General features: G+C 36.0%; 1 protein-coding gene and 1 pseudogene across 2 annotated transcripts in view; one reads left to right on the top strand and one right to left on the bottom strand.

Annotated features, from left to right (window-relative positions):
- Positions 1–26,751, top strand: part of ARHGAP15 (Rho GTPase activating protein 15) — a 785,763-nt gene that overhangs the window by 372,770 nt on the left and 386,242 nt on the right. The gene's annotated exons all lie outside the window — the stretch shown is intronic.
- On the bottom strand, positions 14,735–14,968 carry LOC132534468 (U2 spliceosomal RNA; annotated as a pseudogene).

Consider the following 26,751-nt stretch of genomic DNA (forward strand, 5'->3'; position numbering starts at 1 on the left):
TAGTTTCCCTTTCAGATCTTCTTAATCAACTTCTGTTGATGAGTGGGATCATCCCATACTCATCTTTATCTTTCTGACTTAGTTCACTTAACATAATTCCTTTTAGCTCTGTCCAAGATGGGTCAGAGAAGGTGGGTTCATTGTTTTTTATAGCTGCATAGTATTCCATTGTGTATATATACCACAGCTTTCTCAGCCACTCATCTGTTGTTGGGCACCTGGGTTGCTTCCAGGTTTTAGCTATTATGACTTGTGCTGCTATGAACATAGGAGTACACACCTCTTTTTGGTTGGGTGTTATGGAGTCCTTGGGGTATAACCCCAGGAGAGGAATTACTGGATCATATGGAAGGTCCATGTCTAGCCTTCTGAGAGTTTTCCAGACTGCTCTCCACAGATGCTGGACCAATTTACATTCCCACCAGCAATGTAAAAGGGTTCCTCTGTCCCCACATCCTCTCCAGCATTTGTTGCTGCTGTCCTTTTTGATGTATGCCATTCTTACAGGAGTGAGGTGGTATCTTAGTGTTGTCTTAATTTGCATTTCTCTGACAATCAGTGACCTAGAGAAGTTTTTCACACGTTTGTTAGCCTTTTGGATCTCCTCTGAGGTGAATGTTTTGTTCATATCCTCTGCCCATTTTTGGATGGGGTCATTTGCTTTTTTGGTGCTAAGTTTGCTGAGCTCTTTATATATTTTGGTGATTAGTTTCTTGTCTGATGTCTGGCATGTGAAGATCTTCTCCCATTCTGTGAGGGGTATCTCTGTTTCTTTAATAGTTTCTTTGGATGTGCAGAAGCTTTTCAATTTGATGTAGTCCCATTGGTTTGTTTCTGCTTTAGTCTTCCTTGCAATTGGGTTTGTTTCATCAAAGATGTCCTTGAGGTGTAGGTGGGAAAGTGTTTTACCAATGTTTTCCTCTAAGTATTTGATTGTTTCTGGTCTGACATCTAGGTCTTTGATCCATTTGGAGTTGATTTTTGTTTCTGGTGAGATAAAGTGGTTCAATTTCATTCTTCTGCATGTTTCAACCCAGTTTTCCCAGCACCATTTATTGAAGAGAGCCTCCTTTTTCCATTTAATCCTTTGGGCCCCCTTATCAAAGATTAGATGTCCATACGTGTTGGGATTTACTTCTGGGCTTTCAATTCTGTTCCACTGGTGTGTGTGCCTATTTTTGTTCCAGTACCATGCTGTTTTGATGATGATGGCTTTATAAATAGTTTAAGGTCTGGGAGTGTGATGCCTCCATTTCTGTTTCTTTTCCTTAAGATGGTTTTGGCAATTCTAGGTGTTTTCAGGTTCCAGATAACCATACAAAAGATCAATGAAGCCAAATGTTGTTTCTTTGAAAGATTAAACAAAATTGACAAACCCCTAGCCAGACTCACCAAACAAAAAAGAGAGAAGACTCAAATTAATAGAATTGTAAACGATGCAGGATATATCACAACTGACACCACAGAAATACAGAGAATCCTGTGAAACTTCTATAAAGAACTATATGCCACCAAGCTAGAGAATCTGGAAGAAATGGAACAATTCCTAGAAACCTATGCACTTCCAAAACTGAACCAAGAAGAACTACAAAATCTAAATGCACCAATCACAGACAAAGAAATTGAAACCGTTATTAAGAATCTCCCCAACAATGAAAGTCCTGGACCAGATGGCTTCACAAAAGAATTTTACAAAACTTTCAGGAAACAGTTAATACCCATACTTCTTAAGCTATTCCATAAGATTGAAGAAACAGGAATACTCCCTTCCACCTTCTATGAAGCCAGCATCACTCTGATATCAAAAGCTGATAGGGACAGAACAAAAAAGGAAAACTACAGACCAATATCTCTGATGAACATAGATGCCAAAATATTAAACAAGATCGTGGCCAACCGGATACAGCAGCACATCAAAAAGATTGTTCACCATGACCAAGTGGGATTCATCCCAGGAATGCAAGGCTGGTTCAACATCTATAAGTCAATCAATGTCATTCACCACATCAATAAAAGCAAAGCCAAAAACCACATGATTATCTCAATAGATGTAGAGAAAGCCTTTGACAAAATCCAACACCCATTCATGCTCAAAACTCTACAAAAAATGGGAATAGATGGGAAATTCCTCAAGATAGTGGAGTCTATATATAGCAAACCTACAGCCAACATCATACTCAGTGGACAGAAGCTGAAAGCATTCCCCCTCAGATCGGGGACTAGACAGGGCTGTCCACTGTCACCATTACTCTTCAACATAGTATTGGAAGTTCTTGCCATAGCAATCAGGCAAGAGAAAGAAATCAAAGGAATACAGATTAGAAGGGAAGAAGTCAAGCTCTCACTATTTGCAGATGATATGATAGTATAGATAGAAAGACCTAAAGAATCCAGTAGAAAATTACTGGAAGTTATTAGGCAATATAGCAAGGTATCAGGCTACAAAATCAATGTACAAAAATCAGTGGCATTTCTTTATGCAAACACTAAATCTGAAGAAGAAGACATCCAGAAATCACTCCCATTTACTGTTTCAGCAAAATCAATCAAATACCTAGGAATAAAGTTGACCAAAGAAGTGAAAAACTTGTATGCTGAAAACTATGAGTCACTACTCAAGGAAATAGAAACTGATACCAAGAAATGGAAAGATATCCCATGCTCATGGATTGGAAGAATAAATATCATCAAAATGAATATTCTCCCCAGAGCCATATACAAATTTAATGCAATACCCATCAAAGTTCCACCAAGCTTCTTTAAGAATACGCCTTCTTTACCTCATCTTGGATAGGACTTGAAGGAATCATGTGAAGTGAGATAAGAAAGAGAAGGACAAATATTAGATGATCTCAGTCATGAGAAGAACTTAAGAAACAAGAACAGAGAGGGAAAATATGAATTAAAACTTGAACTGACCCACCTGCAGGGGGTAGCTTCACAAGTGGTGAAGCAGGTCTGCAGGTGTCTATCTTTCTCTCCCCCTCTCTGTCTTCCCCTCCTCTCTCCATTTCTCTCTGTCCTTTCCAATAACAATGACATCAGTAACAACAACAATAATAACTGCAACAATAAAACAACAAAGGCAACAAAAGGGAATGAATAAATATAAATAGAAATCTCAAAAAAACAAAAACAAAACAAAAAAAAACTTGAACTGATTTGCTATATTTCACCAAAGCAAAGGACTCTGTGGAAGGAGAACAGCGAGAAGGGCACAGGAAGAGCAGCCTTTCAGGTCCTGGTACAGGCTGATGGACCAAATTCAGGGTAAGAGTATTTTGCAGACTATCTGTCTTAGTCATGAGAGAAACTGTACCCATGTGCCAAACAATTAAGCTCCCAATGACAAAAAAGAAAGAAAAGAAATAACAGCAACAATAACGAAAAAGTGAAGTATTATCTATCAGTACAACATATCTCTAACATGAGTAAATCTGTTTTTGTACTTCTTTACTATTACTCAAAAAAAGGATAAAAAGCAAATGATTGCCTTATTTTTATAAAGAGTTTGATAAAATCTAAGACCTGAAGCCAAGAGATGGCTCACTTGCTAGAATATCAGCCTTACATGCCTGAGGTTCTGAGGTTCCTAGTATGATCTTTAGTACCACATTTACCAGAGTGCTTCTACTTCCCTATAATATGAAACTCTCATATTTAATAAGTAAAATTAGTCATAAAGTAAAACAGACAACAAAAAAATCAAACTTTGCTTTATAGTACAACTAAAGCAGAAATAGTTCATCAAAAACTTACCCTAAAATAAAATACTAACATGTGAGCATACATACAGAAGTTTGAAAGTTTGTGTGGATAAGGAGATTATGGATAAAGAAAAATAAAAGCTTCAAATTAAAAGATCACATACATATATGGAATACTGTTTTAATAATTGATAAATATTAAAAATATTGATAATGTCCAATTTTGAAAGAATAGCAAAAGTTAAATTTCATTTATTGTTAGTGATTACAACTTTGAGTGAAATCTGGCAGAACTTATTAAAGTTGAATGTCTACTACCTTAGACATTGCTTTTCAACTTTGAAAATGCTGTTATATACTCCAGTAAATAAACAGAAATACTTACAAGAGGTGGATTGTTCCCATTTATAGGAAGGTAGTTTATAAGTTATAGTAGATTGGGAAAAATGTGTTGGGAAAAATAAGCAATGGTTAGAACAAATGATTTGCTAGTGTTGTTTTCACTATACATCTCTGGTTACCAAATAAAGAAAAGCCAGTTCTGGTGGTATCTAGGAATAATAGAATTGAAAACTTAATTCGTTCTACACAAAAAATTCTGAGAGTTATTCAGGGGAATAGTAAAGAAGACTAAGGAAGAGTTAAAGAATCAGAAGAAACCTAGGAAAATAAATTATTTTTTATGGAATATTAACTTGTTTATCGCCATGGAAATCTCACCTCTGTAGGAGATTGCTATAATGGGGGTCAGAAATCATTTACTATGAAGCAAACATATAAACAATAAAGACTGTCCTTTCAATCAAACCTAAATTCGTTTTGTACTCTATTCCCAATTTATTATTATAAATAAAAGATAACCTTGGTTTACAATACTGTGTATTTTAGGGTTAGAGTTTCACACCTCTTTAATGTATACTGCCATAAGAGTGCACCACCAAAGGGCCAAGACCCCTCCACCACTGTCCATTAGAACCACTTCTAGACTTCATTCCCATAGCAGGATGTTGTCTGAAAAGAAACAACAAAAAATATCAATCCTGCTAATTTAAGTAATTAGGTCTCCTCTAGTTGAAACCTATAGTGAATCTATCCTCCAAAGTCACTGTCCTACATCAAATTTGGATGTCTTCTCATTTGAAGCTGACATAGTCTCAGTGCAAATTGAACAGGGTCTCTAGTTCTCTTGTCTTATTCAGTGAATCATATTGAATATTGACTATGTGTAAAATTGTACTTATCATCCTGACAACACTCAGTGAATAGAAGTAAAAGTTTCTTCCCCCATGAAACTTAAATTCTAGGAAGAGTTATAACTAGTTCCCATTCTATAATGGTTGGTCTGGTATGTGCCATCTGTTTCTCTGTGGGGAAAAAAAACTGTCCTTTGAATTTTGCAGTGTAAAACTTCTAGACATAGTCTTTATATATAAATAATTATAGGGGGCCAGGCCATGGTTCACCTAGTTAAGCAAACATGATACTAAATGCAAGAATTTGGGTTCAAGCCTCCAGATCCGCCACACTTCACAAGCAATAAAGCAGGTCTGCAGGTGTTTCTCTGTCTCTCTCCCTCTCTACCTCCCCCTTTTTTCTTAATCTCACTATGTCCTCTTCAATAAAATGGAAAGAAAATGGGTACCAGGAATAGTGGATTCATAGTACTGGTACTAAGTCTCAATGATAACCATGGAGATATATATACATATACATATAAATATATATCATTCAAACTAAAATGGACAGGATGTTTATGGCAATTATGAAAAAAAGTTTAATTGACTCAGTTAAGTCCTTTTCAAATACATCTCAAAGTCTATAATATAAAATGTTAATATACACAAATGATATTCTTGGTAAATTAACATTACAAAAGAAATGCAAACTCAGAAAAAATTATATATTTTCTCCAAGATTTATTAAGCTTTCTATGTTATACGACTTAGGAAAATGTATATATGTAGTTAAAATGGTATAGCTCCTAATTTTTACTGAGAAAAATGATGTACTGAGAAAGTACATCATAGGGCAACACTCTAGAAATTATTAAAGATACATTTAAGCAAATTTTTATGTTTGTATAATTTGAACAAGTTTCTGTTTAAGAATGCCTTCTAGAGAAACAAATAAGAAACTTTAACAAAATCATGTTTATGTGATGGCATCATTTGTTATAGTAATAGAAATACATTAAAAAGCCAGAAAATAATTAAATATATTATAGTAAATATGCCAGACAATTAGGAACACTACAAACTGATATTCTAAAATTAGCATCATAAAATAATCTTCATAGTAGAATGTTAATAAATAATAACAAGATATAGTATAACTTATTTAATATGATCTGCACATGACAAATAATGCTCATTTTACATTATATACATATACAAAAAATTTAAAACTATCTTTGGTTAGTATGGATAAAGTTAATTATAAATATCAACCTTGTAGATTTCTGGTTTGCTAACTTCAAAGTGTTTATATACTACAATCATAATCATAACCTTCTGTGATACTTTCCCAGAAGAATATTATATTAATATATAAAATAAAGATGATAGAGTATGCCTCTGTTTAATTGTTCATACAATTAAAAGGTCATACCACAAGTAATCTACTCATCTGGATTCTAGTCCTTAGTGTAGGGAATTAGACTGTTGGCCAAAGAGGTTTCTTAACAGACTAGAATCCCACTACATGTAAATTGACAATTCTGCCAATGTAAGTTTTTAGGTCAAGTCAGAATATGGATACTGAAGTCTCACTCAGGGAAATGTAGTTCCACAATAAAGAAGATCTCCCATATTTCTCAAATAGAGTGACAGTTATAGAATATAGTTATGCAGAAGATATTTAAGTCACTCGCTTTTGTTTAATTGAACCTGAGAATTTTGGAAATAAATGTTGTGGGAAAGACTAGCAACCAGAAAATGAATAGAGTGCTGTTTCAGAACAGTGATCACCCTGATTTAGACTCAAGGATGATGGCCTCAGTGAATCAGGATAGCTAGGAAATTTTTATTTGATAGCTGAAGTATACCAGCTCTTATTTATTAGTTTTCAGCCATAGTGATGTTTAGATTATATTATCAAAACACTGTGCTACATAAAAGACAGAAGTCTCTGGTAACTTTGAGCATGATGGATGAGTCAATGTCCTATTTGGTTATCACAGTGTTGAGTCGTCTCTAAAATAAAACTCTTGGTCTCTGTTGTAATTTACCATGAAATCTTTGGAGTCTACTTTCAAATCTTGTCATCATAGACCCTCTGAGAGCCCTGATTGCCTGTGATTTCCCTCAAGATAGCATATCAGGTATCTGCCTGACATCATGGGAGCATAAGGGCATCTGCTGATGGCAAGAAGACTATGGAGTCATATTCACTGATAATGTTTATTCTATATCTGTGATTTGTGTCCTACAAGGCTCTTGAGACTTAAACCACATGTGCTGTATTTGCATTAATGGGAACTTGAGAAAGAGAGGCCATAACACTATTAAAATGTTTAGCTTTCGTTCTCCCATCACACAGACACATGCTAGTAACTACTCCCAGACCTTGTATCATGGCGCTGCAGGATTCAACGTGGAGTGCACTCATTGTTTCAATCCAGGGGACTTAAAAACAAATAGCAGCCATCTCTGCCTCTGATAGTTTGCCAGGTTTTTAACTTTGATTTTTCCCTCTTCAGATCATAGTGAGGTACCACAGAAATATTCCAAACAGTACATTAACCCACATCTTTGTTTCTTCTTTTATAAGAGAACTCTTGCTGTAAGGTATATTTAGAAAAGTTAGAGTCTAAGCCAAATTCCAAAGAACCACATCCTACTTCCTACTTTCAAATGGCAGGAAATGACTTATCAAAGCCCTGTCCTCTGCACAGGGTTATAGATTACATAGGTCTAATTGTCGATAATGTGCAAATATACTGGAAGCTTTCCATAGGATTAAAAATACAACTGATAGATTATATGTCAGGCACATTTGAAGCATTTTATAAATCAGAAAATGGAAAGACAAGAGTTTAAATGTTACATCCTTGCACCACTGCCAGTGTATTTTCAAACTGCACTCAAGGCTCTGTATTGAATCATGGAATAAATTTAGTGATTGGAGAAATGTATACATTTTGAATATAGGTCCCCATGAATGGTCACATGTGTACTCTGATAGGTGCATCACTATCCAGCTCCAAATGGAAATACTTAATGAAAAATTATTTCCAATTATATTTTAATGCATGAATACACACATATATACGAACATAGTATATGTTAATATTATATGTAAATTGTGGGTTGCTAAGTGGATGGATAGATAGGTATGCATGTGAATGGAGAGTGTGTGTGTGTGTGTGTGTGTGTGTGTGTGTGTGTGTGTGTGTGTGTAAAAGAGAGAAAGTGAATAGGAACTAAGGAACTCTTTAGCAGAACAAAATATCGTTTTATGATGGATCATAGAAAAAAAAGTAAAAGTCATCACTAGACTCCATAGTAGTGATTCTGACTTTAGAGTAAGTTCTTTTTTTTTATTAAATTTTATTATCTTTACTTATCAGATAGAGGCAGCCAGAAATTGAGGGGGGGTGGGACAGAGAGGGAGAGAGACAGAGAGACACCTGCAGCCCGGCTTTATGAAACTTCCTACCCACCCTACTCTCCGCATGTGGGGACCGGGGGCTCAAACACAGGTCCTTGTGCACTGTAACCTCAAGCATTAGCACCACCAATTGGCTCCCTAGAGGAAGTTATTTTCTAATGTTTCAAGTAAATTTACCAACTACATATAAACCTAATTAGATTCATCTCAGATATTCTTTTTAGAAAACTGTGGATAAAACTTAGTAAAATGTGGATTTGATGTCATGAGCTATACACCACAAGTAGCAAGTTACACATGAGATGTGAGATATTTAGAAAATGTTCTTTATATTCTCCTCAGAATTTTAGACAATATTTAATCACAATTCATAGTGAGCCCTAAAATCTGGGGAAACAACTGACTGTGCTGATGATTTTTATGTCTTATTTATTCAGATGTTGACTCATTTCTTCTGATTAATAATGATTTAGTTAGTGACAGTAAGCCATCTTTAGTGTGTGTGTGTGTGTGTGTGTGTGTGTGTGTGTGTGTGTGTGTGTGTGTGAATGACAAGTTCTAGGGGAATTTTAGAGCTAAAAATAATGAAAACTATTTCTGCTGAACATTATAAGCTCTGAAAACTTAGATGACAGAAGACAATCCAGACTGTTAAAACGAGAGTATGATTCCAACATGAAATAATGAGAATATTTAACAGATGGATTGGATAATCAACGAATACACAGAAATGTCACATTTTTGAATACTAACATGACTATCTACCTTGAATGTAAGTGTGGATTTCTGTCTCATTAAATATCTAGTAATTTAAGTAGCTAAGCAACATGGGAAGTAAAGGTAAAAGAAAAAGAAGACATTAATAATTAGGAAAATGTTCAACATAGTCCTAACTTGAAGAAGAGATACTGGTAAAAGGATCCCTGCCAGCTAAGAGGAGCTAGAATACTGTGTAAGCCACTGGATTTGGTTATCAGAAGCCAAGAAGCAAAATAAAGTACAATTCAAAGAAAGTCCTTTATCAAAAACAGGGTATTGCGTTCTGAGAATATCCTCAGATGTCCTCTCCAGATCACATGAAATCAACTTGGAGTTAGGATTATGAATTCAAATACTAAGTATGTCAAAATTTTAGCACTGAAAATCAAAACAGAGAAGATATTTGATCTTTGTGGAAAAGAAGGTAAAAAGAAAAGAACAATAAATAGACTTAGAAAGTCCTAAACATCATAGAAGAGGTAATCTCCATGATATGTCTTTTCAGAAAGCTGCAGTACAGGGCTTAGCAGAGAACACTTTGTTGACATTTAGGAAACTTGCAGTGCCTATCCACCTTTAAAGGATGTCCCTGTTCCTCTGACATTCTTGTATAAACTTACTGGCATATCTGTTTCATGATCTTAGACTGTTTTCCTCTCACAAATATAAAAAAAAATCAAACTTACATTTATAAATTTCCATGTCTTTTATTATCTGAGTTCCACAACTCAAACTACATCAACTGAGTTGTCACTCATTTTATTATCATTTATTGAGGTTTTTTTTTTTACTTTTTGGCTGAACATATCTGGTTTTTGTCATCAAAAAACGTAAGAAGTGGTAAGAGTCAGGCAATACATTATATAAGAAAACAGTAAATATAACAGAATGTGAGAGAAAGCACTGACTCTAGAGGGGGCACTTTTCTTTCTTCCTTCCTTCCTTTCTTTCTTTCTTCCTTCCTTTCTTTTTCTGTAGAGTTTAGAAATGTCTTTTCTGAATAAATAATATAAACAGTGCCTGAGTGGTTCTTGAATGAATAGACAGAGTTAACAAAAAAATTCCAGGAATCAAGAGAGCAGTCAAGTGATAATAGCAGTATTATTAAGTGTTAGCTCTCTGCCAGACTCTATGATACTTTCTTTTCCAAAAATATATTTGATATGATCTGCACAATGTTCATATAATATAAAAATTATGATGTTCTTTGGACCACAGGTGAAAATGCTGAATCACAAAGATTCTAAATACTTCGACTCAAGATTATATAGTTAGTAGAAAATTTGAATAGCCTCTCAGAGACATAGCGATCGTGATAATACTATTCATCTAGATTAAATAATTTAATTTTTATCAATAGTCCAGGGGAGATCTAGTCATTTAGCAAGCATGTGATAGTTGTGAATTTGGATTGAGCATCTCTCTATAGTCTATAGCAGCATACCCCCAACAGAGTAACCTTTAAAGTCACATAAGTCTAGAAATAGATTCATGGTTTCCTCCTCCTCCTCCTCCTCCTCCTCCTCCTCCTCCTCCTCCTCCTCCTCCTCCTCCTCCTCTTCCTCCTTCTCCTCCTCCTTCTCCTCCTCCTCTTCCTCCTCCTCCTCTTCCTCCTTCTCCTTCTTCTCCTATGCCTCCTCCTCCTTTTCCTCTACCTCCTCCTCCACCTCATCTTCATCCTCAACCTTCTTTTCAGAGCATTTATCAGCTCTCATTCACAGTGGTGTGAGAGACTGAACCTGGGACTTTGGAGTCTCAGGCATGAGAGTCTCCTTGCATAACCATTATGTTATCTATCCCTGCCCCTCTTGGTTTCATTCTAAGGATCTATTCTTTTTTTTTTTTTTTTTTTTTTTTTTTTCCTCCAGGGTTATTGCTGGGCTCGGTGCCTGCACCATGAATCCACCACTCCTGGAGGCCATTCCTCCCCCCCTTTTGTTGCCCTAGTTGTTGCAGCCTCGTTGCGGTTGTTATTGCCATTGTTGACGTTGCTTTGTTGTTGGATAGGACAGAGGGAAAATGGAGAGAGGAGGGGAAGACAGAGAGAGAGGGGAGAGAAAGACAGACACCTGCAGACCTGCTTCACCGCCCGTGAAGCGACTCCCCTGCAGGTGGGGAGCCGGGGGCTCGAACCGGGATCCTTACGCCGGTCCCTGCGCTTTGCGCCACGTGCGCTTAACCCACTGCGCCACCGCCCGACTCCCTCTAAGGATCTATTCTTATGGTCCCAATTAGCATGGGGAGCCATAATTATAAAGATCTCCAGTAATCATTCTGATATCAAATTGGGAACTAATGAGTGAAAAGTATACTGAGTTATGACACAAACTAGCAGTAGAGGATCAGACCAGGAATAAGGATGGCTTATATTGGAATAGACACAAAATGAGATGTCAGAACTAGAGATGTGAACCAAAGATTTATAAGTTTACAACTAAGATTCTGTAGAGCATTTTAATGATTAATGTCATTCAAGAATATGTTGCCAAATGAGAAGAATTGTGAATTATAAGAGAATGCTGATGATCACCTCTAATTAAATGATGAATGAAGAGAGTTGAGTCCAAAAAGAGGACTTAGGAACAATGTCTTAATGAAAGAAAAAGTATGTCCACATTCTTTCCTGCCCCTTGGTTACCACACAAGGCATTTCAATTACCTGTGTTATTCATTCTCCCCTCCATTTTTCTACAAAGTTTTATTTGTCCTTCTAAGATTATTGAAGATTCTACCCTCAGAAAAAAAAATGTTTTTTTTGTTCATAAACTTAGCACATCTGGAACTAATGAAATACCTCACTTGGATAGTATGTTCTTTGCCAGAGGCTGGATCCAGGTTCAAGCCTGACCCCCACTCCACTGGATGTGTTCTCTTGCACTTTCTCTATCTTTTTACCTGGAAAAACAAAACAAAACAAAACAAAAAACTTAGTACATATGTTCCACCTTTAGTCACAATTAGTTGTCTTTCTAATTATATTCCCACATAAATCATTTCTGTCACACTAAATTAGAATTATTTATTTATCTGCTTATTCATTCATTTATTTATTGAGACAGAGGAAGAGTGAAAGAAACTGTCGTGCCTAAACTGTCTCCAGTGCAGAAGGGGCCAGTCTCCAACCTGGTCCGCATACTGCATTGTGTGCCACCAGGTGAGATACACTCCTGATCCTATTGTAAAATTCTTAAGGGCAAGGATCACTGCTAAGCCTTAGAGTTCCTAGAATTGAACTCAAATATCTGTTCCCTAGTCACCTAAAAATCAAGACATGCTAGCAACCCCCTCCCCCACCTGTATGTAATGGATTGTGATCTGTCTATCCTACTATACACTCAGCTGATCTGCTGTGCTGTTGTAATTAGTACTCATTTTTCTTTCACCTTCATAGCTGCCATAGTTTGAGTTGTAAATCAGGTAGTCACCCTACTGGTAATGTAATGTAATGTAATGTAATGTAATGTAATGTAATGTAATGTAAGTAATAAAGCTACACACACACACACACACATATATGTATGTTCAAAGCTATTGTTTTTAAATTGTATCACTGTAACACAAAAACCACTTTAGAAAACTAAGGTGTATTTATATTTTTTGCACACGTTCAGCATATCATATTTCTCTATGACTTGACTAGATAACTGGTTTATAGTTTAATTGGCAGATGTCATGTATTATAAAAGCATTAATCACAAGTTACTTGTTTTCTTAAATAACAATAAAATTACATAGATATATATATATTCAATTAATTCTGTGACACTAAATTATAATTCTAGGAATACTGGATGCTTTTTCATGTTTGCTTAAAGGTAATCCTTTTATGAGATTGTCCACCTGTGACAAGCGGTCTTGTAAATCATTACCCAATAAAGTGAAAAAACAATGATTCTTTTGAGCAAACAATGAAGAATTTTTCCCAATGTACAAAATTATTGAGTTTACCAGAAAATATTTTGTCTATACTTGATGAAGGAGGAATTTCTCCTAATGTGTGAACTTTCTAATCACACATACTTAGTCTACTACCCCTAATTAATGATAATGCTCTCTTATAAAATCTATATTGTCAAGCTCTTAATTATAATTTCAAACGTACCTAAAGATTTGATGATAGCATTGACTTTATCCTTAAATTATGAAGTTAACATTCCAGGCAGTAAAAATTTATTAGTTGATATCTCCTTTTACTTTTCTTTTTCATCCATTTTCTTTTTGTGATTGCCACAGGGGGTTCACAGCTCCATGTCAACTTTTTCTAATGGAAAGAGAGGCATAGAAATGTAGGGAAAGATATTACACTACCACCAAAGCTTTCCCCAGTCTATGGGGGCTGGAATCTGTGGATTGAGTGTGTTGTTCTAGTTGATCTACTCCTTCTCTAAGACTTTCTAGCTTGTGCAGACCTTATAATGAAGCATCAGAGGAAGAAACAGATACCACCTGTGATCCACACATCTTACAAAGGCAATTTTCAGTTCTCTCGTGGCCCAGGTCACAGTGGCATCAGTCCTGTGAGAATGATCCTGATCTATGTTTACTAGAACATCACAGAGGTACTTTGTTTATGTCTGACAAAGTAGCTACAAATCACACATCTTTAGATCATAAATACACATTTATCTTTAGAATGTATCACCAACTGAGTCATTTCGATGTAAATATTACACCTCTTATGTATAATGATAATAATAGAGTCTGTGAATCCGTAGACTTGCACAAGTGCTCCCTTTTTAATAGCTGAAAATATTTAACTCTAGGAAATGTAACATCCTATGAAAAGTGGCAGACAGACATCTCAGTAGAGTTGTGACTATTTTCACTGAGTAATAAATATGGAAGAGTCACTGGTTCTTCAGGGGAATGGTGATATGATTCTAAATTTTCGTAGATCTGGGTTATGCAGTGATGAATCCAGAGGTGACTGATTCAGAGGGAGTTAATTCCCAGCCACTTTACTCTTTTCAGTACTGTTATTATATGGAAATAACTCAATAGCATAAAAAAAAAAACCAGTAAACAATGCCCGATGAAACATTTCTCATTCATCATAAGACCTGTGGACTCATTCAGCTTTCTGAGACTATCAAAAAGAAAATCTTTGAATAAGAGGTTCCCAACATTATGGAGAATCTGTGTTGGATTAACATTGTCATCTCTTACTGGTGGTTATCCTAATCTGAAAACTATTTCAGCTGGCTACAATTTTTCTTGAAGATGACAGCACAGATCATATATATGTATGTATGTATATATATATATATATATATATATATATATATATATATCTTCTATTCTCTGAATATGAAAAATATAAAATACATCTACATTCACTTCTAACCAGCAGTAGTGTAATTCAGCAGATTTCTGTTTTTCACTGTAACCTGGAGTTAAATTGTCTTGAGCCGGAAGGCATTCAACCTGCTGTTTTTCACCCAGCTATGTTTCTCTCTAAGCATCTAATCATTTCAAAAGTGATGTACAGTATGCAAAAGACTGAATATAATGCAAATAAGTCTGTGTAGCACTAAAGTTAACAGGTGTTCTCATTAATGTAAGTATACATAGAACAATTATTGAATGTTTTATAAACACTCATAATCATGGCCAAAATGTGTTAACAATAGCACAGAGCTACACACTGCAACATCTTTTATTTGTGTTGTGCAGTCTCAGTAGTGAGTGATAAACCAGTGGCTACAATGTGTGATTTACTCAATCATCACCTCTTATTTCAGTCACTACCTCTAAGTAAAATAATCAGTACTAGAATTGCTGCTTACTGTCCTCCCACCTTTTGCTGGTTTATTTCCATTGATAGTATTTTAGTGAAATTAAACTGATAAGAACAGATACTACACTTGATCTTAGTCAAAAGGTCGAGAAGCAATAAATTAAAAGCTATGCATTAACAGTACCAGAATCACCTCCCAAAAAACATTAGGGCCATCTTTGCGTTACTGAAGTCCCTCCACTAATTCATCCTAATAATCATCTCCTGAAAATGGTAAATTTATGTCCAATTTCCCTACTTAACAAGTCTTAACTAGAATGATCCCTACATAAAATATGATTTTGGTGTGGTCTAGTATAGATTATAACTGAAAAACATATGGTTGTTTTAGGATATAATTAAGAACATTTTATTTGGCACCATGTATTGAAATGAAAGTACTTCCTGTTCCCTCCAAATTTAATCCTATTGTCAGAACTCTGGAAAAACTGCATCATCTATTCTCATAACAGTGTTACCAATAGATATCAAAACAAATTGTATTGATTAAAAGAATATCGTCATGTTACAACCTTCAAAATGTTATTGCAATGTAAGATGACTTCAGTATACTATAGTATATCAAGCAAGTGGATGTACTATATTAATTGAAGTATGTGCGCTAGATAAGGATTTTATATTATTTCATCCCCTTTAGGTGGGGGGAGGTGTACAGTTACACGCTAGATAGACAATAACCCTTGGCCTTCAGGGATAGACTAGAAACAGGATTAAATAGGTCTGTAGTACATTGAAATGTACACCAGTAGGATATCATGGGGACATTTAGAAGGAATGTCTTCAGGAGTTGAGCGGTAGTGCAGCGATTAAGTGCATGTGGCACAAAGCTCAGGGACCTGTGTAAGGATCCCAGTTCAGTCCCTGGCTCCCCACCTGCAGGGGAGTCGCTTCATAAGCAGTGAAGCAGGTCTGCAGGTATCTTTCTTTGTCTTCCCCTCCTCTTGCCATTTCTGTCCTATCCAACAACAACATCAATCACAATAAAACAACAAGGGCAACACAAAGGAATAAATAAATAAACATTTTTAAAATCGTTTTAAAAAAAGGAATGTCTTTTTTTTTTTTAGAATTTATTTATTTACTAATGAGAAAGATAGGAGGACAGAGAAAGAACCAGACATTACTCTGGTGCATGTGCTGCCGGGGATTGAACTCGGGACCTCATGCTTGAGAATCCAGTGCTTTACCACTGCATCACCTCCCAGACCACGGAATGTCTTCTCCATAGAAATCTAATTTTTTTTTAAAAAGTCTAAGTTGATTAGAACGATATGATGAACAATTCAATAGGTGTAACTAGAAAGGCCTGATTTGCCAGTAGGAACAATTAAAGACTAGTGTCAGCTTTGGGAAAATGCCTGGATGGCATAGATCTTTATAGGAAAATGTAGAGCAGGGGAGCTGCAGAGCTGGTAGGTGTTAGAGCAGATAGAGTCTGGTGTGCCAAGTTAAGGAATTTGCACTACTGTATAGTAGCTACAGGGAATCTCAGAATACTCTTCAATAATATAATGGAATGATCAGAACCAAATTTCAGGGCAATTACATTGGCTGAGTATTGATAAAGTATGGAAGAGAAGTAAAAAAACAAAGATGAGATTTGAAGAGATCAAAATATATTGTTACAAAAAGCCATTTGGGAATTGATGATGGTACAGTTAGTGCGTAGCAGATACTCATAACAGTATACCTTATATTCTCATAAAGACATGCATGTATACATAATGCTTATTCATGGATTGGAAAAGTATTGAAAGAGTTAAAAACAATTCAGTATAATTCTATTTACGCTTTAGTTGGTAAAATTCTTAATTGCATCTATGTAAAAAAATTACAATAATAATTATAAAACTTCAAGTACGGATGGCACCAGATTCCCCGGTGCCATGTGATTGGGAACGTCAGCTGCTGATCTATAATTGACAGTGACTGAGTGATAGGAACTATTTTCAAGACTACTTAAATTGTGTCAAACTCATGTTTCAAGAGCTGAGTATTATCCCTGAATTTAAAAATTAGTATTACCAGCAATGCAACTCTTTCTTTGTACCTTTATCCACTGTTTCATTTAGTCATTTTCTTTAGTCAGATGAGCACCACAGGCAGAAGTTTTCTTTTTTTTTTCTTTTCTTTTTATTTATAAAATGAAAATACTGACAAGATCATGGGATAAGAGGGGTACAACTCCATACAATTCCCACCACCAGAACTCCATATCCCATCCTCTCCCTTGAAAGCTTTCCCATTCTTTATCCCTCTGGGAGTATGGACCCAGGGTAATTAGGGGGTGCAGAAGGTAGAAGGTTTGGCTTCTATAATTGCTTCCCTGCTGAACATGGGTGTTGACAGGACCATCCATACTCCCAGAACAGGCCAAAGTTTTACTGTAAATACAGAAGTGGACAAATTGCTAAACTATCCTAATTACTTAGGTATCATTCTTTCAGGAATACTGAGGAGACTGACTACTTAACAAAATTTTATTACGAATGGAATAAGCATGAGTTGGTGTTTGTTTGAAATGAATTTGGTGTTTGAGTATTTTGTTGATAAACAAAAAGTAAAATGGACAATAGAAATGAGGATAGACAGCACAAATATGTGTTATAGGGATTTCCAGAACCAAATTATTTGGGTGTCAAAAGTACAGCTCAATTTCAATTAAAAAATACTGTTTCGTGAAAGGTTGGCCTTAAACCTCAGATTTTGGAATGCGCCTGAGATCTGTCATGCACATTGCTCAACATTTGCTTACTTTCCATTAAATAATAAATTGCTTACAAGGGCAGGTTATTCTGATATGATGACACCACTGAGGGTTCCAATAAATATACATGCAAATCAATCAACCTCAAACACATTGAAAACATATCCAATAAACATCTGGAAACTAATGAACGCACATTTGTTCACACAGGGGGGAGTTGTAGAAATGCAGGATCCTTTGGTAGCCAGGCTTATTTAGTAGCATGTGGATTTAAGAACATTCCCAGAGTTAAAAGAAACAGGGTAATTATAACATAAGGTTCACCATCTTTAGATATGTAGAACATTTTCCGTTGCTCAAAACAAATATTCCCTGAGAAAGTATAAAACATTTTTCTGACTCACAAAGTTTTGCAGTCTATCATTCAAATTACTTAAATAAAGGGAGCTTTACTGCTCCCCAAAGCTGAGAATATAACACCCTCCATGCATATTAGCTTGATCTTCTTGACAGACCAGAAAAGTGTTTGTGTGTGCCAATTAAAACAAAAATGGATCCCTAGTGGCTTGTTCCTCACACAACTTCTGAAGACTGCTATCATTGTTTGCTAGGGTAACCCTGGATAAGGCAGCCAGCCAAAGTAAACAAACTTTTCAAAACTTTCATGACAGATGGGGGTTACAAATGCATTTTAATAAGAGAATTGCCAAAGCAACTTTTTTTTTTTAATAATCAGCATATATTTACTTAACATCTCGCAAAGTTGGGAACGCAAAACAGATACTTTCTCACAAAATGTTTTAATGAGTAACATTTTTGGAAAGACAAATTGAAGACCTTTTGCTCTTAACTGATATTTTTTTATCCTTAGTTTCATGCTAACTCTGCTCTACAAGTTCTGAAAAAAAATAAATGAGTTACTCCAACCAAACTATAATTTGAGGTAGACATACAGTTTGATAATGTAATTTTGGGGTTAGTCATAAACACCTTTGAAACCAAGCAATCTATTAGTATAACCATGACAACCTTCATTTGATCAGATATATTAATTATGGAGTATGATGCACACTGAAAATTATGTAACTCCAAGTTAAAAAAAATGTCTAGGGAAAGACTGAAACAAACTAGGAACATGGATCGACCTGCCAACACTCATGTCCAGTGGAGAAGCAATTACAAATGCCAGACCTTCCACTTTCTGCACCCCATAATGACCCTGGGTCCATTCTCCCAGAGGGATAAAAAACAGAAAATCTTCCAAAGCTTCCAATGGAAGGGTTGGGATATGGAACTCTGGTGGTGAGAATCGTGTGGAATTGTACCCCTCTTACCCTATGGTCTTGGTGATCATTATTAAATCAATTAAAAAATAACTGTTTTAAATTTGATATCTCAGCATGATTATACCAAAATATATATCTGTATCTCATGCCCTTAGAATTCAATAAATACATGGCCACAATTCTTACCAAAAACCAGTTCACATTCACTTCAAATAGATTTAGTGTATTTAGACATAACATTTTATACCTACTTAATTTAATTCATATATAATGACTTCATCATGAGTTTCGAAGTGCCCCCTAATATAATAGTAATTAGATTATATTTCTCTTAAATGGGTAGTCTTCATTTGTAGAATCCATGACTGTATCATTAAAGATTTGAGGGGACTTTATGAATATTTGGCATATTTTACTGTGCACTTACTACATACAGTTTCATTTTCGCCACGTGCACTTAACCCACTGCGCTACTGCCCAACTCCCACAGTTCCATTTTCATTAAGCTAGAATAAACCCCTCTATGCTCTTATTTAAAGACTATTCCTAAGCAAACTGTGAAGCTATTTAGTTGAAATATCTTGTCTTTTTTGGGCTCTGGAGAAATTGTTTCAACATCCCAATTCTGTTTTAGTTTCCTTCCTTTCATTATTATTATTTCTTCTCCTTCTCCTCCTTCTCCTCCTTCTCCTCCTTCTCCTTCTCCTTCTCCTTCTTCTTTCTCCTTTCTTCTTCTTCTCCTTCTTCTTCTTCTTCTTCTTCTTCTTCTTCTTCTTCTTCTTCTTCTTCTTCTTCTTCTTCTTCTTCTTCTTTCTCCTTTCTCCTTTCTTCTTCTTCTTCTTCTTCTTCTTCTTCTTCTTCTTCTTCTTCTTCTTCTTCTTCTTCTTCTTCTTCTTCCTCTTCTTCTTCTCCTCCTCCTCCTTCTTCTTGTTTCCTCCTCCTTCTCCTCCTCCTCCTCCTCGTTCTTGTTGTTGTTGTTGTTTCCTCCTCCTCCTTCTTCTTCTTCCTCTTCTCCTCCTCCTTCTACTTCTCCTCCTCTTCCTCCTCCTTTGCCTCCTCCTCCTCCAACTTCTCCTCTTCCCCCCACCTTCTTCCCCTCCTCCTTCTTCTGTTTTATTTTTTAACAGAATAATGCTCATCTCTGGCTTCTAGTAGTGCCAGGGATTTAACCTGGGATATGAAAGCATCAGGCACAAAGGTCCTTTTGCATAGCCACTATGCTATCATCCTACCCTAGATATAACTTTTCATGATAGGAAAGTACATGTTTTTTTTTTAAGGAAAAATGCCAAGAAAACATCTCAGTAAGAATATAGAATGATATTTTAAAATCATTCTGTTTTCACAGAAAACTGAATGATTTTCCACATATCTAGGGTATAGAAAAGTAAAGTGAGGAGATTAATTGAAACTCAAATAAAACTTTAAATTCTTACTATAGGTATGACATTGCCAGAACAATGAAAAACGGGAACCAAAGGGGGAAGGGAGTTGTGTGAAGTGTGGTGGAGGCATAGCTGTGTTTTGGTGGTATAGGATAGTAACATATATATCTGAAGATGTGTGAAACAATGCCCTTAAAATTAAACTTTCAATAAAATGGAAGAACAAAACCACATACCATGATATTGTTATAAGCTAATATTGTCTCAACAACAAGTTAAAAGTAAATAAGATGTTCTATCTTGAGGAAAGTATTTGAAAGTGTGACTTTTATCCAGGGTCTACAGTCCCAATTTCAAAACTAAAACTGCATGATTCTAATCCTCCCCCATCTCCACCAGCACATGCACCGAGTTCCTAGAAATATAGGATATTTGCTGAGGACTAGTGAACTAGACATCAAGATCTTTGCAATCTCTTAATTCTGTCATTTTAAATGATGCCAATTTGATAGAATGGCATTCTCATTTTCCTCATTTGCTTCATTTTCTTCATTTGCAAAATTACTTTATGATAGTGAAGGGAAGTTTCATTTGAAGAATGTTTATTATGTGCTTTGAGATCATTAAAGCTGCTATCACTTTGCATGCCAAATGGTAATATTCATGTTCTTAATGCACTAAAGTTCAATACAATCAGCCTTAAAAAAATAACATATTATAACCAAGTATTTATGCATAAATCCACGATGTAAATGTACCTTACAGTAATTACTCTCTCTTCTGAAATCTTGACATGAGCATTGTTTGTGCCACTCACATTGGGACTTAGTAGAAGCCATTTTCTAATGTTATTTATCTTCATATGTCCTATTTATCCAAACAGATTGTGAGCTCTAGAGGCCGGGGGTTGTATATTTTTTTAGCTTCTAGCAATGTGTCTTACACTTAATGGATGCTTAATCAGTCCTTGATTGTGATTAGAGACAATACTCTGTCAAAAACACATCCTCTTAGTCTGTTGAACAAAGAATTATTTTTTGAGATTTATACTGCAGTCAGAAGGGTGCTGCTATGAAAAAAAAAGGGGGGGAACACATGTCACTCACTATCTCTTGTACCTTCGCTAGTCTCCCAGCATACATTTGAGGTTATTGTAATGAATAACTGACAATAGTTAGCCATTCACTATGTTTAATGGATGAAGTTGCTATGCATAGTATAGAAGAATCCATTGATAGTTTTCATATTCACTTGGGGATATTATTTATAAAACTCTGGTGATAACTGAATCAAAAAGTCTAAAGTTTATTTGGTAGAGATAGAGATTGTTGTAATTTATTTTTCATGGTTATCATTTTTTTAAAAAAAATCACCCACAATTAATACAATTAATCTTATAGTCAAAAAAATAATGTGAATTTCTAATAATTTTTGTTCTGATGAACCAAAATACCTTGATTTTATTAGCTATATCAAGTGTGGAGTGATGCTAGCAGATTATTTTGGAAAAATATGATTGCTTCAATATTTAATAGTTTCAACATCATTCTATTTTTAAAATTTTTTATTGTATTTACTTATTTATTTATTTATTTATTGGATAGGGACAGCCAGAAAGGGGGTGGGGTGATAGAGAGGGAGAGAGACAGAGACACTTGCAGACATGCTTCACCTTCATGAAGCTTTTTTCCTGCAGATGGAGACTGGATGCTTGAACCCAGGTCCTTGCACATTGTAATATGTGTACTTAACCAGGTGCTCCACTACCCAGCCCTCTATACCATTCTACACGTTATTTTCTAAGTTGAAAAATTCTAACCAAGAAGGTAGTTATGCTTATCACTATACCACTGATGTGTCCAAAAGTCTACCCGGTGTAGTCTCACTGCAAACATACACATTGACGAGTGTGATAGTTAATTAGCAATATTAAAACAGCTCTCAAATAAACATCACTATAAAAATCGCCTTTTGGTGTATTGCACCAAAGTAAAAGACTCTGGGGTAGGTAGGTGGACCTAAGGTCACTATGGGGTGCAGAAGGTGGAATGTCTGGCTTCTGTAATTGCTTCCCCACTGAACATGGATGTTGACAGGTTGATCCATATTCTCAGTCTGTCTCTCTCTTTTCCTTGTGGGGCAGGACTCTGGGGAATTGAGGCTCCAGGAGACATTGTTGGAGTTGTTGGCCCAGGGAACTCTGGTTGGCATCATAGTAGCATCTGGAACCTGGTGGCTGAAAAGAAAGTTAACATATAAAGCCAAACTAATCATGAACCTAAAGGCTGGAATAGTGCAGATGAAGAGTTGGGATGTCTCCATTTTGTAGATAGCTAGTAGGTCCATTTTAATTATATTACAAAGGGTCCTTGACTATAATAGTTTTTTTTTTTTTCTGAGCCTGAAATCTGATATGCAGGTGGATCCTAATTATTGTCTGGGAAGGTGGTGTCATGGCTGGAAAGGCGACCAGAAAGCTGGATCAGGGAAAAGAGTAGCTTCCAAATATGAGAAAGGTGTAGAAATATTGTTGACTGTAAACCCCATTGATTTGATCCGATCTGGGACTCCTATCAGCTTAGGAGCCTATGTGACCTCTGCATCCCTGTAGATATGAGCTCACATTCTGTAGTCATGAGAAGAAACGTTCCAAGTTGCCCCAATTTCAGGATACATCTTCCTTAGGTGTAGCATAGAGTATATTGTCCAGCCACTCTTTGGAGGATGGAACATTCTCTACCACTGTTGATCCAACTTGAGGGCACGGTCCTATGGTATGACCTGTAACATTGGGGTGAGGGATTTATTCAAGGTCTAGGCGCATCAAGTCTGTTTGAGAATCTCAGGACTCCCCGACCAGGGCCTCAGCTGATGGGGTGGCCTAAAACTCCATTCTTAACAAAAGACTAAAACACAAATCATTTTGTTTTCATTTCCTAGCAGTGAAGTTTGATGTAGGAATTTACCTTTCTCCATCTTCAAAGGAGCACAAGTACACAAACCATGACTCCCAATGGGAAATCACTGTTAAATTAATACTAAAAGACTTTAAGCAGGGGAGTCAGGCAGTAGAGCAGCGGGTTAAGCGCAAGTGGCATGAAGCACAAGGACCAGAGTAGGATACAAGTTTGAACCCCCAGCTCCTCACCTGCAGGGGAGCCACTTCACAGGCGGTGAAGCAGGTCTATAGGTGTCTTTCTCTCCCCTTCTGTCTTCCTCTCCTCTCTCCATTTCTCTCTGTCCTGTCTAACAATGACTACATCAATAATGACAATAATAGTAACTACAACAACAATGAAAAACAACAAGGGCAATAAAAGGAAAAATATATATATATATATATACACTTTAAGGAGTATATCTGTTCTTCATGTTGCTTATTGGACATGCTTACATTGTTTCCTGGGCATAAATTTGTTACCAGCAAGAATTCAATGGGAATCTTTTTTGTTTGTTTACTTGTTTATTTCTTTATTGGGGAATTAATGTTTTACATTCAACAGTAAATACAATAGTTTGTACATGCATAACATTCCCCAGTTTCCCATATAACAATAAAACCCCCACTAGGTCCTCTGTCATCCTTCTTGACTGGTATTCTCCCAATCCACCCACCCCCCAACTCAGAGTCTTTTACTTTGGTGTGATACGCCAATTCCATTTCAAGTTCTACTTTTTTTTTTCTGATCTTGTTTTTCCACTTCTGCCTGAGAATGAGATCATCCCATATTTATTCTTCTGTTTCTGACTTATTTCACTTAACATGAATTTTTCAAAGTCCATCCAAGATCGGCTGAAAACGGTGAAGTCGCCATTTTTTACAGCTGAGTAGTATTCCATTGTGTATATATACCACAACTTGCTCAGCCACTCATCTGTTGTTGGACACCTGCGTTGCTTCCAGGTTTGGGCTATTAAAAATTGTGCTGCCAAGAACATATGTATACACAGATCTTTTTGGATGGCTGTGTTGGGTTCCTTAGGATATATCCCCAGGAGAGGAATTGCAGGGTCTTGGGTAGGTCCATTTCTAGCCTTCTGAGAGTTCTCCAGATTGTTCTCCACAGAGGTTGGACCAATTGACATTCCCACCAGCAGTACAGGAGGGCTCTTTTGACCCCACAACTTCTCCAGCATTTGCTGCTGTTACCTTTTCTGATGTATGACATTCTCACAGGAGTGAAGTGGTATCTCATTGTTGTCTTTATTTCTCATTTCTCTGACAATCAGAGACTTGCAGCATTTTTTCATGTGTTTCTCGGCCTTTTGGATCTCTTCTGTGGTGAATATTCTGTCCATGTCCTCCCCCCATTTTTGGATGGAGTTATTTATTGTCTTGTTGTTGAGTTTGGCAAGCTCTTTATATATGTTGGTTATTAGACTCTTGTCTGATGTATGGCTTGTAAAGAAGTTCTCCCATTCTGTGAGGGGTCTCTTGGTTTGGGTAGTGGTTTTTTTTTCTGTGCAGAAACTTTTTAATGTGATGTAGTCCCATAGGTATATACTTGCCTTAGTCTTCTTTGTAATTGGATTCATTTCAATGAAGATGTCTTTAAACTGTATGCAGATGATGAATGACATAGTGGGGGTTGTATTGTTAAATGGGAATCTGGGGAATGTTATGCATGTACAAACTATTGTATTTACTGTTGAATGTAAAACATTAATTCCCCAATAAAGAAATAAATTATTTAAAAAAAATTAAATTAAATTAAAAAATCAATTAAAATAATAAATTAATAAATAAATAAATAAATAAATAGTGGTCCAGAGGTGGCTCAGTGGATAAAGCATCAAACTCTCAAGCATGAGAACCTGAGTTCAATCCCTGACAGCACATGTACCAGAGTGATGTTTGTTTTTTCTCTCTCTCTCCTTCTATTTTTCTCATTAATAAATAAATAAAATTGTGATCCGGGAGGTGGTGCAGTGGCTAAGGCACTAGACTCTCAAGCATGAGGTCCTGAGTTCAGTCCCCGGCAGCCCATGTAGCAGAGTGATATCTGGTTCTTTCTCTCTCTCTCCTATCTTTCTCATTAAAAAATAAATAAAATCTTTTTAAAAAATAAAAGTGAATAATAAATAAAAGATTGAAAGAAAAGAAAAAATATATATATATGGGTTGTAGCCCACCTGGTAAAAAAAAAAATAAAAGTATGCAGAAAAGAGTTCTGCCAATATTTTCCCCGAAGTATCTGATAATTTCGGGTCTAACTTCCAAGTCCTTGGTCCACTTGGAATTTACTTTTGTATTTGGTGAAATACAGTGGTTCAGTTTCATTCTTCTGCATGTTTCAACCCATTCTTCCCAACACCATTTGTTGAAGAGACTCTGCTTTCCCCATTTAATAGTCTGGGCCCCTTTGTCAAAGATTAGATGTCCACAGGTGTGGGGGCAATTGGAATCTTTAGTGTGAAAAAGACCAAGGGAAATTTCACCTAGATATATAATTAAATATATGCATTATTGATAGAAGTCATGAATTTTATTATGTGATTTGATGCCGTAACATATCCATCCAAATACAACCTGGTGGAGAGGAAGGATTGAGAGACATATGTCTACACTTCTCAGCAAAATTGTGATCAGAAACTCTTGCCTAAAATCAAGGTGTTTTCTTCATGTTTTTTCTTCTCCCAAATATCTGTCACTCAGAGTAGCATGATATAGAAATAATACATTAGCAAGGCTTAATACTAGGTCTTTAGTGTCTGTCATTTGCTCTGCAAACTTAGATTGTCATCATGGTTCGTTTAAGTCAAAGATTTAGAGAAAGATAACATTCTTTATTAACATATTTTTTTCCTAGAAATTGTGTTGTTCAAAGTGCAAATAGAATTCAGCAAACTATCATGAAATCTAAAGAGGTAATATTAAAAGAAGATTTTGAAGGGCTAGGTGTACACATGTTACAATGTGCAAGGACCTGTGTTCAAGCCCCTAGTCTCCACCAGCAAGGGAAAGCCTTGATAACAGTGAAGCAGTGCTGCAGGCGTCTGTCTCTTCCCTTGTCTCTATAGCCCACCTTTCATCTCAGCTTTTCTCTGTTACTACCTAAATAAGTAGATAAATAATTTTAAAAGATCTCAGTTGGAAAAAAGTGGATTGTGAAACTTGACTTAAAAAGATTTTTCCAGTCAAAGACTTTGATACTGCTTTTCTATAAGTGACTGGAATGAAGTAGAACAAAGTCAATTACTGGCTGTAATTAAGAAGTGGATGCATTTAAACTGTAGAGAGCAGTAGCAGACTTCTCCTGACTGCCTAGTAACTCAAAAGATTAGTCGGAAGACAGAGGAAAGAATGTGAACTGTATCTCTTACATAGTATGTCTTGAATGAATTGCATTATAAGGTTCTTTTGATCCAGGCTCCCAAAATGAATTCATAAATCACTGATTATCTCTGATTAAGGCAGTAATATATTTGGACAAAGAAACTTTTCAAAATGTTGTTTTCCTTTTGGTTGTATTAGCAGTAAAAGATCCCCTTTGCATTGCTT

Source organism: Erinaceus europaeus, chromosome 18 (genome assembly GCF_950295315.1).
Source record: "Erinaceus europaeus chromosome 18, mEriEur2.1, whole genome shotgun sequence".
NCBI classification, from domain to species: Eukaryota; Metazoa; Chordata; class Mammalia; order Eulipotyphla; family Erinaceidae; genus Erinaceus; species Erinaceus europaeus.